Raw genomic sequence first — 12,806 nt, forward strand, 5'->3', positions numbered from 1 at the left:
AAAACTTTTAATTTGTTGTATTTCTTGTTTGAACTACTTTTTAAAGTTCTTCAGAAAAAAAAAGTATAATGCAAAATGTATATATTAATAAACACTTTAATTAAGGCCTACATTTTCTAAAGAAACCGAAAACAACCAATTAATCTACTGCCATTTTAATGTCAGAGGGAAAACACACATATTATGAAGGAAATGGAATACTCGAGGATGGAATAAGACTGCCTAAGCCAACGTTCCTTGGAACTAAGAAAGCCAAGAGTTGCCATGTGTAAAAATACGTGCAAAAAATTCTATAGCCCAATGAAGTTTGGGAAATGCCTGTTCAAAAAAGTGAAATAGGCAGTGAAGGGCCTCCCAGAGCAGTCAATATGCTAATGTCCATTTTAAATCACATCATATATTATCATAGGCAGAGTTTTCCAGAATTCCTCAATAAAATTTTTTCCCCTTTTTTTTTTTTTGGCATAAAAGAGGAACATGCCTGGCCATTGGTGAACATACCTGTATAACTACACCTAGGTCTTGATGTAACTTTTTTGGATACTCATATTCCTTGTCTTTGTAGCAATATTCAGGTCCCCCAAACCAAACATTTTTTTGGACCTCTGATACAATGGCTCCCTTAACCACTCTGCCGTGGTCAGAAATTTACATTTCTCTCTTGAATTTCATGTTGTTTCAATGGACATTTGTTTTCTAATTTTTTCACTTTCAGAGAAACAAGTACCAACCTGAATGCTTCAAGGTACTCAATATCTCCCATGGGGGGATCAAGGCCACCTGTCCAGGCAATATTTATATTGTATCCTTCTCCAAGGCCTGTTCCAACCTAGGAAGAGAAAAACCACACCACAGTGGGTAGAGGAGAGCACAGGGAAGAAGCAAAAAGACAGGAAAACAAACACATGTGTGCTCTTGAAATAAACATCAAACAACATGTCAAATCAGTCCAACCTTGCTTGACAACCAGTGCTCTGGGTTATGCACTTGTTCTGCACTGGTTCTTGGTCCCGTGGGACAATTCAGTAATCTCGTGTAATTTAAAACACCAGCAAAGGACAAGAAAATTAGGGGTAATCATGCAATGCAATTACCTGAAAGATACAAATAAAAGTGGGGCTCTAAAGAAACAAACCGAACCTCATTTGGGGCTCCACTGCCAGGGAAAAAGTTCCCTTCATCATAGCGATGGAGTGAAATATACAGGATGTTGGGGTCAGCATAAAAGGCTTGCTGTGTACCATTTCCATGGTGAACATCCTACAGGGAAAAGAAAACAGATGACAAATACAGTCACGTCTAACTCTGTGTGGAAACAACTTTCCTGATGTCTAGTTCCCTGTCTTTCTACCCCACCCTCCTTCTCATTTTCTGTCTTCTGTATCCCTCTTTCTTTCCCGTGTTCAGCCTGCTTCCACACCACCCCCCTTTACTTCCTGAACTTTCAGGCAAATTACCCTTTAATGCACTCATTTTTTAAACTGGCTTCTAAAAATCAGGAAACCACAGAGAACATGCCCTGGAGACTCCAGATGAGCAGTCATTGAGAAAGCCCAGTCCTTTGGTACAATTAGATATTTATACACCGGCCCTTTGTACTCTTTGCTTCAGTGATGGAATCTTGCATCCTGTTTTATGGAGGAATTTTATGACTTATTAACTGCCAACAGTTCATAACCCCTCAGGCTTAATTAACTAGCCTCATTGGCCTCTGAAGAAAGACTAATGTTTAAACTACAAACCAGTATTCTGCAGAAGGATCTATGGCTTACAGAGCATTTTCACAATTCTTGACAGAACACTAAACATACGTGTATGCATTGATTTGCCAAGTCCCACCATTAAGGTCAAAGGCTTTGCAACCAGCTGAGTAAATTGGCTTTCTTGAAGCGCTCAGTTCAGTTAGCAGTCCCTCAGCAGTTAGAATGACTTCAAAAGAGATGCCAGATGCAAAAAGAACTTCATACTTTATTTTGGTAAAATTGTGACGGCAAGAGTCGAAGACACAGAAGCATGAGCTCATTAGCTATTAAATCATTTGGGCCAAAGCAGAACGACGGCATGGGCCTTTATGCGATCTTGTCCAATCTGCCTAATTTTAATATTATATATTTAATATATTATGGCTCTCTTCCAAGCCTCCTTCCTCCTCTTTTTTCTTTCCCTACACCATTCCTTCTTCCCACACAAAAAAAAGTCAGTTTCATCAAAATGAATGAAAAAAATTCTTATGGCATTCATATTCAATAATGATACAAAACTTAACAGCTCTTTTTTCTAATTGCTTTATGATACAAACATGCTGGAACTGATACAAGATATGGGAAAAATAAAACCAATAGCATTTTTAAAATGTCCTTACTAAAAGACCTCAAGCATTAAGAGTCTCAGTTAATGTGGTTCCTAAATAGCTTCTGAACAAAATAAAATAAAGGACTCTTAAAAGCAAATAACCTACATATTTGTATTTAATATAGTATTACTGCTACATGTGTAACATATATAGTTTCAGGTTCTGTTATAAAAAATTTTTGGTTACTTGTTAACTACCTACTTACACTGTACTTTATTTTGTATCAGTATGAATCCCACTATTTTCAACAATGATTCCTAAAAATTTTGAGTCAGGTACCATATTAAACATCTCACATAGCTTATTTAACATTTATATGAAGTATATGGTATTATCCCTAATTTAAAAGGTAAGCAGACTGAGACTTGGAGAGTTTCAGTAATTTTTCAAGACAAGGTCTTGAATCCACTTCTTACTCCTAAAGCCAAACTCATAACCATTATGCTGTTAACTTACAATTACGTTCATTATCTCTTCGATTCTCTTGGTAAAACTCTGAAGTGAGACTGGTGGTCATTACTGCCCCTTATTGAGGTTTATATAAGTTGTCTCCACGTCAACCCCAGCCCAGAACTCCCTCACTAACACTATCAAAACCTACATTTGCTGATTTATGAAAGCCTGAAGTGATCCTGCCATCCACAGTGCAGACATGCACTAACATACCTTCCTTCTTCCATACAGTTGCTGCTGCTAAGTCACTTCAGTCGTGTCCAACTCTGTGCGACCCTATAGACGGCCGCCCACCAGGCTCTGCCGTCCCTGGAATTCTCCAGGCAAGAACACTGGAGTGGGTTGCCATTTCCTTCTCCAGTGCATGAAAGTGAAAAGTGAAAGTGAAGTCGCTCAGTCGTGTCCGACTCTTAGCAGCCCCATGGACTGCAGCCTACCAGGCTCCTCCGTCCATGGGATTATCCAGGCAAGAGTACTGGAGTGGGGTGCCATTGCCTTCTCCGTTCCATACAGTACACATATCCAATTAAGGAATCACAGAATATTGGGGAAGATAGGCATCCTTCCAGAAACTTGTCTTGGCTAAAGGCATACACATATCAGGGGAAAAAACAGCATACTGAAAAATATTAAATCTTGGATTTCAGGATGTTCAAAGGACAGGAAGGAGGGGATAGTAAAACTTTTCCTTTATGAGAACAGAAATGAAATAATTTAACCCCCAAGAGTCTCGAATTTGCTAATGGATATCTAGAGGATGGACAAACAAAATACTTTGAAAAATAACATTGATAGAAAACTTTGTTTCTGTTACAAGATAGAATTCTCAGTCAGTGTTTTAAGAAAAATTGTGCTCTGGGCCTAGACATATCAACAGTTTGAAAACCAGTAAAATATTGTCTTGATGCTGTAAAGGTTTATTTAAGACAGTCAAATAAAAGATAGTTTGTCTTAGATATAAAATCATTTGTTTTGTAAAACAGGTTGGATACTTATCACTGCATAAATTTCAAAATAAGAACTACAGTCTTCCCCACAGCACAATAAGGCTTCAACAGATACTATTCATTAAAATTTACAAATTTATTCTAAAAATGCATGGATAATTATTTACTCCATATTTATATTCAAAAGCATTTAGAGATATAGGTAAATTCAAATGTGCCTTTTGTTTTGGGCAACAACTTATATTCTTGAAAGTATTTTTTCAGCTTTCTCTGAAAATACACATACAAAGTGCCTACTGGTCAGGTATGATCTAAGGACTTTTTCTCCATAGCAACAACATAAGACAATCATTGGTGATGATGAGGACTTGCTATAGTAAGAAAATGAACCAAATAACTCACAGCTTCAAAACAGATCTTGCATCTAAGATTTGCTGCTGCTGCTGCTAAGTCGATTCAGTAGTGTCCGACTCTGTGTGACCCCATAGATGGCAGCCCACCAGGCTTTCCTGTCCCTGGTACTTACAATTATTTAGTACTGGCAATTCTTGGGTCAAGTTTGGTGCTTGACTGAACACTGAATTCCCAAAAATCTAAGGACATTTGAAGCATCCTTTTTAAAAATGAAAATAGCCTAAAACGTATTATTTTCAACTGAAAGTCACGTTACATAAAAGCTACCTGAGTCATGCAGGCACATCCTAGGACAGGTTCATGCTCTGAACACAACGGCCAATCTCCTGCAAGCTGAAAAGCGAGTGCGCCTGCTCCCTCTCCTCACCAATCTGAAGGTCTTTGGAATCTTCCCCAGAAGGAAAACTAGAAGAATAAGCTCTCCAGATAAACCAGAAATCATCCCTGCCTACAATATTCAATGCCTCTGAATTTGGCTTCAGGCTCAAATAGAGGGTGAATTAGAGCTCTGGCTCTCTAATTAGTAGGCATCCAAAAATGATGAATCTAGCTGCTGGAACAACGGAATGGCTCTGGCTTCTGTTGGCCCAAGAACTGGTGGAGCTGCGGTTCCTACCAGTTAGCTAAAGTCAGTGAGTTTGGATATGCAGGAATGAAGATCTTTTGTCACTGAAGCACCTTTCCTTTTCCTCTGCTCACTTGCAGAACAGACCTGTCAGCCAGGGAGAACGGATGTCTCAGCGCCACGTGGCACTTTAAAACTTCCTTCTCAGCAGCTGGAAGAAACAGGGGAATTTCCTCAAAGTGTTCCTGCAGCTGCAGAATCTGGAAGACTTGAAAGCAAGAATATGCGGGCTGGTGGTGATCTCAGAGGCAACCCTTTGGAAAGAACCTCGTATGTTTAGAGAACATGAAACAAAACCTTCTCTTCTACTGCAGCCTGCTGGGAAATCAGCGTCCTTTATGTGGGATAATGGAGCAAATTCATAATCAAAGGCCAGTAAGCTTACAGGACACTCCTGGTGGCTACCAAGCAACTTATTTTATAAATCATAGCAAATTATATCCCGCAAATCTTTTTATTCTTATATGAATGTACAAAAACAAAGCTTTACACACAAATCCTCTGAGGCACAAGATATCCATCCATCACCATCCAGGCATTTTAGCTTTCATGTCTATTGTACAGTCCATTGCTCTAGAGTCTGGATGTCACACGTGTGCTTTCAAAGAGGCTCTTAACAGTTATTATCTTCCTAGTAGTGGAGAGTCCTCAGAAAATAACACGAAGAAATTCTGAAAGACAGGGTGACAGTTTACCAATCTCTTTCCTGCATAATTTTGACAAATTTAGAATGTGTAGAAAGATTTTCCTCACAATCCTTGGTCTTCATCTGCTGCCCTTTCTTCAAGTTTTTAGCTTATTTTTCTAGCAGAACTTAAGTGTTTTAGAAGCATATTAAAATTATTTTAAAGATTTACTATCTTATAAATCATGCAAGCCAATAATTGTTCATTCTTTAAAATGTCATTTTGTATATACATGGGAAAATAGGAACTGATGTCCTCGTTTTTGTAAAATTTTAAGACCTCACTGCTGTAGTATATCTAGGCCTTCAACACGTTTCTTTAATGTTGAACTATGACCTACACTGAAACTTCAGCATGTTTGGAAAACACATGGAAAGCTGGGTTTCAATACTCTCAGCACCAAAGAACTTGTAGGAAGGCTGCAATACAGTATGGGGGGAAACATCCACTCCTCTTGAACGCTAGAAATGGTTATCAGCCTTTTATTCCTTTTTTCTTTACTTTAACTTGACCAAGTGTTTCTTCACAGGGCTTTGTTTGCTCTCTCCCCACCCTCTGGCAGGCCTGCCTAACTGAATCAGAAGACCAGGCGGTAAGGCCACGGCTTCCCAATAAGATTTAATTATGAGTGCAGATATGAACAAGATTTAGACTATTAAGCCTTGCACTTCAAAAAAACTTCTAACATATTTTGCCTTTAAATCTTTTATCACCTGCAAAAATTAATTAAGTGCAGATGCAGCAGGTTCGCTTTGGATGCCAGGGTTCATTTCCTGTCTATGCTTTGTCAGACAACCTATTACACCTCCTCATGAACTGGAGGCAAACCGAAAACGGGGCTCATAAATCACCAGTCAGTTTTCTTTCGCCCTTTCCTGGGCTGGTCCTTTTGTATGCGGCAGATATCCAGCTCATTATTCGTGAATCTACTATAGACAACATGCCAAGTGTCATCTGCATTTAAACAAACCATTTGTTAAACAAATTATAACTCTATTGTGTAAGAACGCATCATGTTAAAAGGCAAGACTAATCGAATGCCTCTGACTCTTAATCACGCAGGGTTCCTGCCGGCAGTCATCCCAAACTGGCATACATGATCTGAGATCTTTTCAGAAAAAAAAAAAAAAAGACACGCTGACTTGTTTTAATAATACCACTGTTGCACAACAAGCAACATGATTGCTAACCAGGGGAAGTGGCCAATTGGTTACCAAAGCAACAACATTCTTTCCAGCACATCTGACTATTTAAAGTCTATATTCTGCAGGGAAAAGTAAATTCAGGTTCTGTTGGGTTATTTTAACTGTGGAAGTATCAATTCATTTAAGGATCATAAAAGTTGCCCCGATCTGCGCCTTCTTCTCATTAAATTGCAGTTAACACCATGAAAGTGAAACGTGAATGTTTATGGTTTCAGAACTGCAATCCTGAATTTAATGAGTTTCCACATTCAAAGGAAACACACCCTTCAGTTGTTTGCAAGTGCTAAAAACAAGGCAACCTAACAGAGAAATACAAATTCAGTCCCTTTTATCTAGAGTCACTGAAAATGCAGCTCTGGCCAGGAATACATACCAGATCTACAATCAATATCTTGCTTATATTTAGTTGGTCTCTCAAGTATTTGGCGGTAATTGCAACTGAATTAAAAAAGCAGAACCCCCTGCGGAATAGAGAAGAACAGAGAAATAAGAAAGCAAATCAGCCAGGAAAACCATTATAAATAATGTTCAGAGCATTTTTTAAAATGCTATATGATCTCTGAAGCCATAAATCTGCTTCTGGGAGTACCTCGCAAGATTTCTCAGTCCATCTGCTAACAATTAGAGGCTTCAGAGACATGCATGGGGCAGGTGACCGCCAGGAACCGTGGCGCTGGGAGATGGCCAGCAGTCCTTGGTACTTACATGGCTGTGGATTCCTCAGCATGATGGCCTGGGGGCCTCACCACAGCAAATCCATTCTGTAGGAACAAGACAGATTTTCAGTGATCAGATAGGAGAGGACTGCTTAGATCTCCATGTACCAAGAGCATCAGGCACATACAAAAAGAGTGGAATCTATAAGAGGCTTCAGAAAAGGTTTTCATGCCCCGAATACATTTCGTAGAATGAACAGAAACAATATATAGATCATGTTTTCTCAGATCATGTCTCAGATAGAAGGCTCCCACAGAGCCAGGGGAAGAACAGGGGTTTGGGAGTTGTACCAAGCAGACAAATGGCATATCAGCTATTATCCTGGTGTGATTCATTTTCAAGGACCAGTTCTTATTTCATGACACCAGCATCCTAGAGAGGGAGAACAAGTTCATTCTTGGTGCAGGTTTGGGTCAAAGTTTGGAAAGATTAGGGAAGATCCAAAGCGAAAATACTTTAGCTGGACGCCCTCAATGGTTATTTCCACTCCAATGTCAGCAAAATGATAAATTTACACTCACACACTCACATACACACAAAAGAAACCCCAGAAAGGTGAAAAAGAACAATGGAAAGCCCATATTTCTTCCAGTCTATAAATTTAGCTTGGATGACTGCCAAGACTTGCAACTTTATTGGATTCCCTAAGTCAATTTCTAGCCCACATTCTGGAATTTTATAAAGAATTCCAGGGCTGAGTAACAATCAGATCTATCCATGATCAAGCAATGCCTTAACCTCTAGATTAGCTGGAATGCATCACGGAAAGCTGAAGTAACTCCAGCATGAAGGCAGGCAACTATAAATCCTTGCAAAGCCAGCATGCTCAGAAAAGTTGGGTTACTTGACGCGAAAAAAAGAAATCATTTATCAGATGGTTCACACCACCTTTCACTTAACTATGACACGAGTAATATGCTCACAACAGAGTTTTTCTTTAATATACAATCCTAAAATTTTCAAATAATTTTAATATACCCCAGGGATATTTGTTTCCAAATCTTACTACAAGCATAAAAATATTCCCAAGAAAAATAATCTATTCCCACGAGCTTTAAATATACACAAATTTTTCTAGAACATAATGGTAACTGACATACAATGAGTTAATTTTCTACGTATTTTGATGGCCCTATTGTTGTTGTGTTAGTTGCTCAGTTGTGTCTGACTCTTTGTGACCCCATGGACTACAGCCTGCCAGGCTTCTCTGTCCATGGAATTCTCCAGGCAAGAATACTGGAGTGGGTTACTATTCCCTTTTCCAGGGCATCTTCCCGACTCAGGGATTGAACCTGGGTCTCCGGAATTACAGGCAGATTCTTTACCGCCTGAACCACCAGGGAGGCCCTACATAATGATAATCCCAGAAACAAATTAGATGTCAGTGACACAATACCAATTACAAACCTAGGAATAATAATAAACATATTCTATATTTTTATTTTTAAGCAACTCACTATTTCTGTGGCTAAAAAGATTAGCAAAAAAGAAACCATTAGTGAACAACACAAGACAATAGGGAGTGATTTTCAAGATTGTAGAGTGAAACTCTAGAGTGCTACATGACTTCGGAGAATGAAGAATTAGATTATGTGCAATATACTTTATTGGGAAAACGTAGATAGGGTGAAAATAACAACAAATATAATACAAGGTAATATAACTATCATGTAATAAAATTTTATTTTTGGGGGCTCCAAAATCACTGCAGATGGTGATTGCAGCCATGAAATTAAAAGACGCTTACTCCTTGGAAGGAAAGTTATGACCAACCTAGATAGCATATTGAAAAGCAGAGACATTACTTTGCCAACAAAGGTCCGTCTAGTCAAGGCTATGGTTTTTCCTGTGGTCATGTATGGATGTGAGAGTTGGACTGTGAAGAAAGCTGAGTGCTGAAGAATTGATGCTTTTGAACTTTGTTGTTGGAGAAGACTCTTGAGAGTCCCTTGGACTGCAAGGAGACCCAACCAGTCCATTGTGAAGGAGATCAGCCCTGGGATTTCTTTGGAAGGAATGATGCTAAAGCTGAAACTCCAATACTTTGGCCACCTCATGCGAAGAGTTGACTCATTGGAAAAGACTCTGATGCTGGGAGGGATTGGGGGCAGGAGGAGAAGGGGACGGCAGAGGATGAGACGGCTGGATGGCATCATTGACTTGATGGACGTGAGTCTGAGTGAACTCCGGGAGTTGGTGATGGACAGGGAGGCCTGGCGTGCTGCGATTCATGGGGTCGCAAAGAGTCGGACACGACTGAGGGACTGAACTGAACTGAACAAAATTTTATAATTAGGTTAATACTAATGGTCTTTTATAATTAAATTAGAATGTTATGTTTTATGTGTGAAGGGTATGACTAGACAGTAGAAAGAAGACATGCCACAATTAATAACTATAAGAAAAAATATTCACCTTAATTAGTAATCAAATAAAAGCAGGTGAAAATCCCAATAAGAAGCCATTTTTCCACTTAGGAAATTAAAACTTTTAAAACTACTCCACGGGGTGGTACCTATATTTTCATAAATGCTGTTTGCAGGAAGATAACTTATTATAGTCTTTCTGGAAGACAATCTGCCTCTATACATTTAGAGCCTTTATAAAACATTTACCCTTTGAATTAGTAATCTATTACTACTTTAAGGATTTTTGCCCTAACGGTGTTATTGTGTAGACAAATGTTTGTGTAAAAGATCATGTTTTATTTACAATAAGTAAAATGAAAATTATCTAAGTTAATTGATATTAGGCAAATGTTTAAATGAAATATGGTCCATCCATACAACAGAATATTAAGACAGTCATTACAATTTTGTTGTTACAAATATTCAGCAGAACAGAAAAGACAGCAATTTTAGAAGTATTAGTGTTAAAAATAATATATACAGTATGATCTATCTGTGTGATGATATTATGTGGGTTATATTTACTTAAACATTTCAAGTATTTTCCAAATGATTTTACAACAAACATCAATCATTCCAGAGTGAAAAAACATAAAACAAAGAGAAGGTTGAAAGGTAAATTTTAAAGGGTCTAACGAGTAGAGTCGTGTTCACAAGGTGAAAAAGGACTTAACTGATATTCTGAGCAGGGGGAAAGCATAAATGAAAAATAGTTCAGAAAAAAGGATTTTCAAAAACATTATGTACAGATAATCAACCTGAATAGAGGTCACAGTAAGGAACAGAATGGAAGTGAAATTGTACAGGTAACTAGCTAGATTACAGAAGACAAATAAAATTTATTAATAGAATTTATTTCCATCTTCCTCTTTTCCCTTACAGCCAAATTTGAACAAAAGGTCTGCCTTTCACTATATAGTTTTCTTCAGTAACCTCTACCACTTTACTGAACTGCTTGGTTTTAGACTGAAAATTACCTTCTTGACAATAACAAATATTTCCTTACTCCTCATGATGTACCCACACTCTCTAATTCCATTCTCAGGAATGGAGAAGTCCCCTACATTTTCCCAGTCTTTTCTGAGGGCCCTGCCGCTGCATTTTCTTAGCTGAAAGTTGGAAAGGCTGCTTCTCCCATACTCTGGTCAGGTGGCAGCTATTTTCTCTCTCACATCTCACCAGCCTGCCTGCAGCACCAGATGGAACTTTGTGTTCTCCTTTCTCTTGGCTTCTTTGGGAACGTGAAGCCCACTGTGCCAACCCCCAACAACACTCTTATAGAAAAAAGGACTAGATCACCCAGAAAGCAAACAGAACAAAAGTAGATGACTGAGTCCTGGGGCAATCCAGCTCTCTTTCCCTCTTGTTGCACTAGAGGACTGCCAGTTCTCTTAGAATCTCTCTCTAAAACTGTGCTTAGAATGACATCCCCTCCTACTTTTCCACTATCATTTAGTGTTTTCCCCAATAACATATTAAATTTGTATTAAAATTCCCAATTGTATTCATTTCATCAAAATTTATATAGGCTCAAGTTCATGCCATCTTGAAAATAAAATTATATACATATATGTTAACTAAGATAATACAAATACACACGCACATAATATGTATCTCCATCCTTACTTCCATTAATCTTTACTGTCACACTCCTTTTCTTCCCCTTTTAATGCTAAAAATCTTGAAAAGGTGGTCCATCCCGCTTTCTCTTTTTGTCTTTTCTTTACCTCTGCTTCAGTCACCTATCTCTAATAGATCTTGCACCCCCATTGGCTCACTAAAGAAGCTCTTATCAAGGTCACTAATAGCCTCTATGTCACTAAATAATGACATTTTTATGCTCTCAGCCTACTTAGTCTCTCATTGGCTTTCAACGCTATTTGCTGTCTCTTCCTTTTTAAAACGGTCTCTTTCCTTTGTCTTCTGTGATGGCATTTCCTCCTGGTTTCCTTATCTCTCCACTCCTGAATCAGTGTCCCTTAAGGATCACACTTCTCAATCTGCTCGTTAAATACTGAAGTTACTCAGGCCCAAGTTTTAGGCTCCTCCTCTCTCTATACTTACTTTGTAAACAATGTCACAACTCTCATGGAACTCAATTACTACCCATCATCCAATATTTCACAGATTTTTATTTCCAGGATGAACCCTGCTCTAAGCATCAGACCAAAATACCAGGCTACTTACTTGATATATTCACTGGGATATCCCAAGAGCACTTCCAATTTAGAACATCCAGTTCAAACTACTGACCTTCTCCCAGCCTTGTCTAACTTACCAGTGATACCATGATTCATCCTGCAGCTCAAGTCATGAACCAATGAGTATCCTTAATGGCTCCCTCTCCCTATTCACCCTCTGATATGTTCTGTGCTTAGTGCTAAGTCAAATCCGACTCTTTCCAACCTCATGGACTGTAGCCCACCAGGCTCCTCTGTCCATGGGATTCTCCAGGCAAGAATACTGGAGTGAGTTGCCATACCCTTCTCCAGGGGATCTTCCCAACCCAGGGATCAAACCCACATCTCCTGCAGCTCCTTTATTGCAGGCAGATTCTTTAACAGCTGAGCTACCTGAGAAGCCAATTTTTCCTCTATCTCATTTTAATTCATGACTGATTCCTGTTGATTTTGCTTTTAAATATCATTCAGATCTCTGTACTTATATGTATATACTTTCCTTGCATATTTTACCTTTGAATTTCTGCCTTTGTCTCCATCACTCCTCTGTTAATTTGTGATTTCAATAAGCACACGGACAATCCATTCAATATCCTGATTTCTTAGTTCTCTGACTCCTTCTTTCCATAACTCTGTCTTCTGTTTACAGCCATACTCCTAGGCCTTGCCATTGCCAATAAATAACAACATCTCTTCCAAAATCTCAATGTCAAATACCCTGCTCCCCTATTTTCCAGTTGAAGCTTCAACTGCACTGGGATTTCCAATTCTTTGGCCTTACTAAACTTTGGACGTACAATATACGGGATAAATATCAA

The 12,806-nt window shown here is 38.7% G+C and overlaps 1 pseudogene across 1 annotated transcript in view; it reads right to left on the minus strand.

Moving 5' to 3' along the window:
• Positions 1–12,806, minus strand: part of LOC147374535 (histone deacetylase 9-like) — a 300,860-nt pseudogene that overhangs the window by 168,053 nt on the left and 120,001 nt on the right. Inside the window, exons 7-10 of the transcript XR_015162870.1 lie at positions 7,389–7,444; positions 7,057–7,144; positions 1,141–1,260; positions 732–829 (exon numbers count right to left, since the gene is read on the minus strand). The product of XR_015162870.1 is annotated as a histone deacetylase 9-like (transcript). The remainder of the gene's footprint in view (positions 1–731; positions 830–1,140; positions 1,261–7,056; positions 7,145–7,388; positions 7,445–12,806) is intronic.

Source organism: Bos grunniens, chromosome 4 (genome assembly GCF_055505025.1).
Source record: "Bos grunniens cultivar Pamir isolate PY7600 chromosome 4, Bosgru_T2T1.0, whole genome shotgun sequence".
Taxonomy (NCBI): Eukaryota; Metazoa; Chordata; class Mammalia; order Artiodactyla; family Bovidae; genus Bos; species Bos grunniens.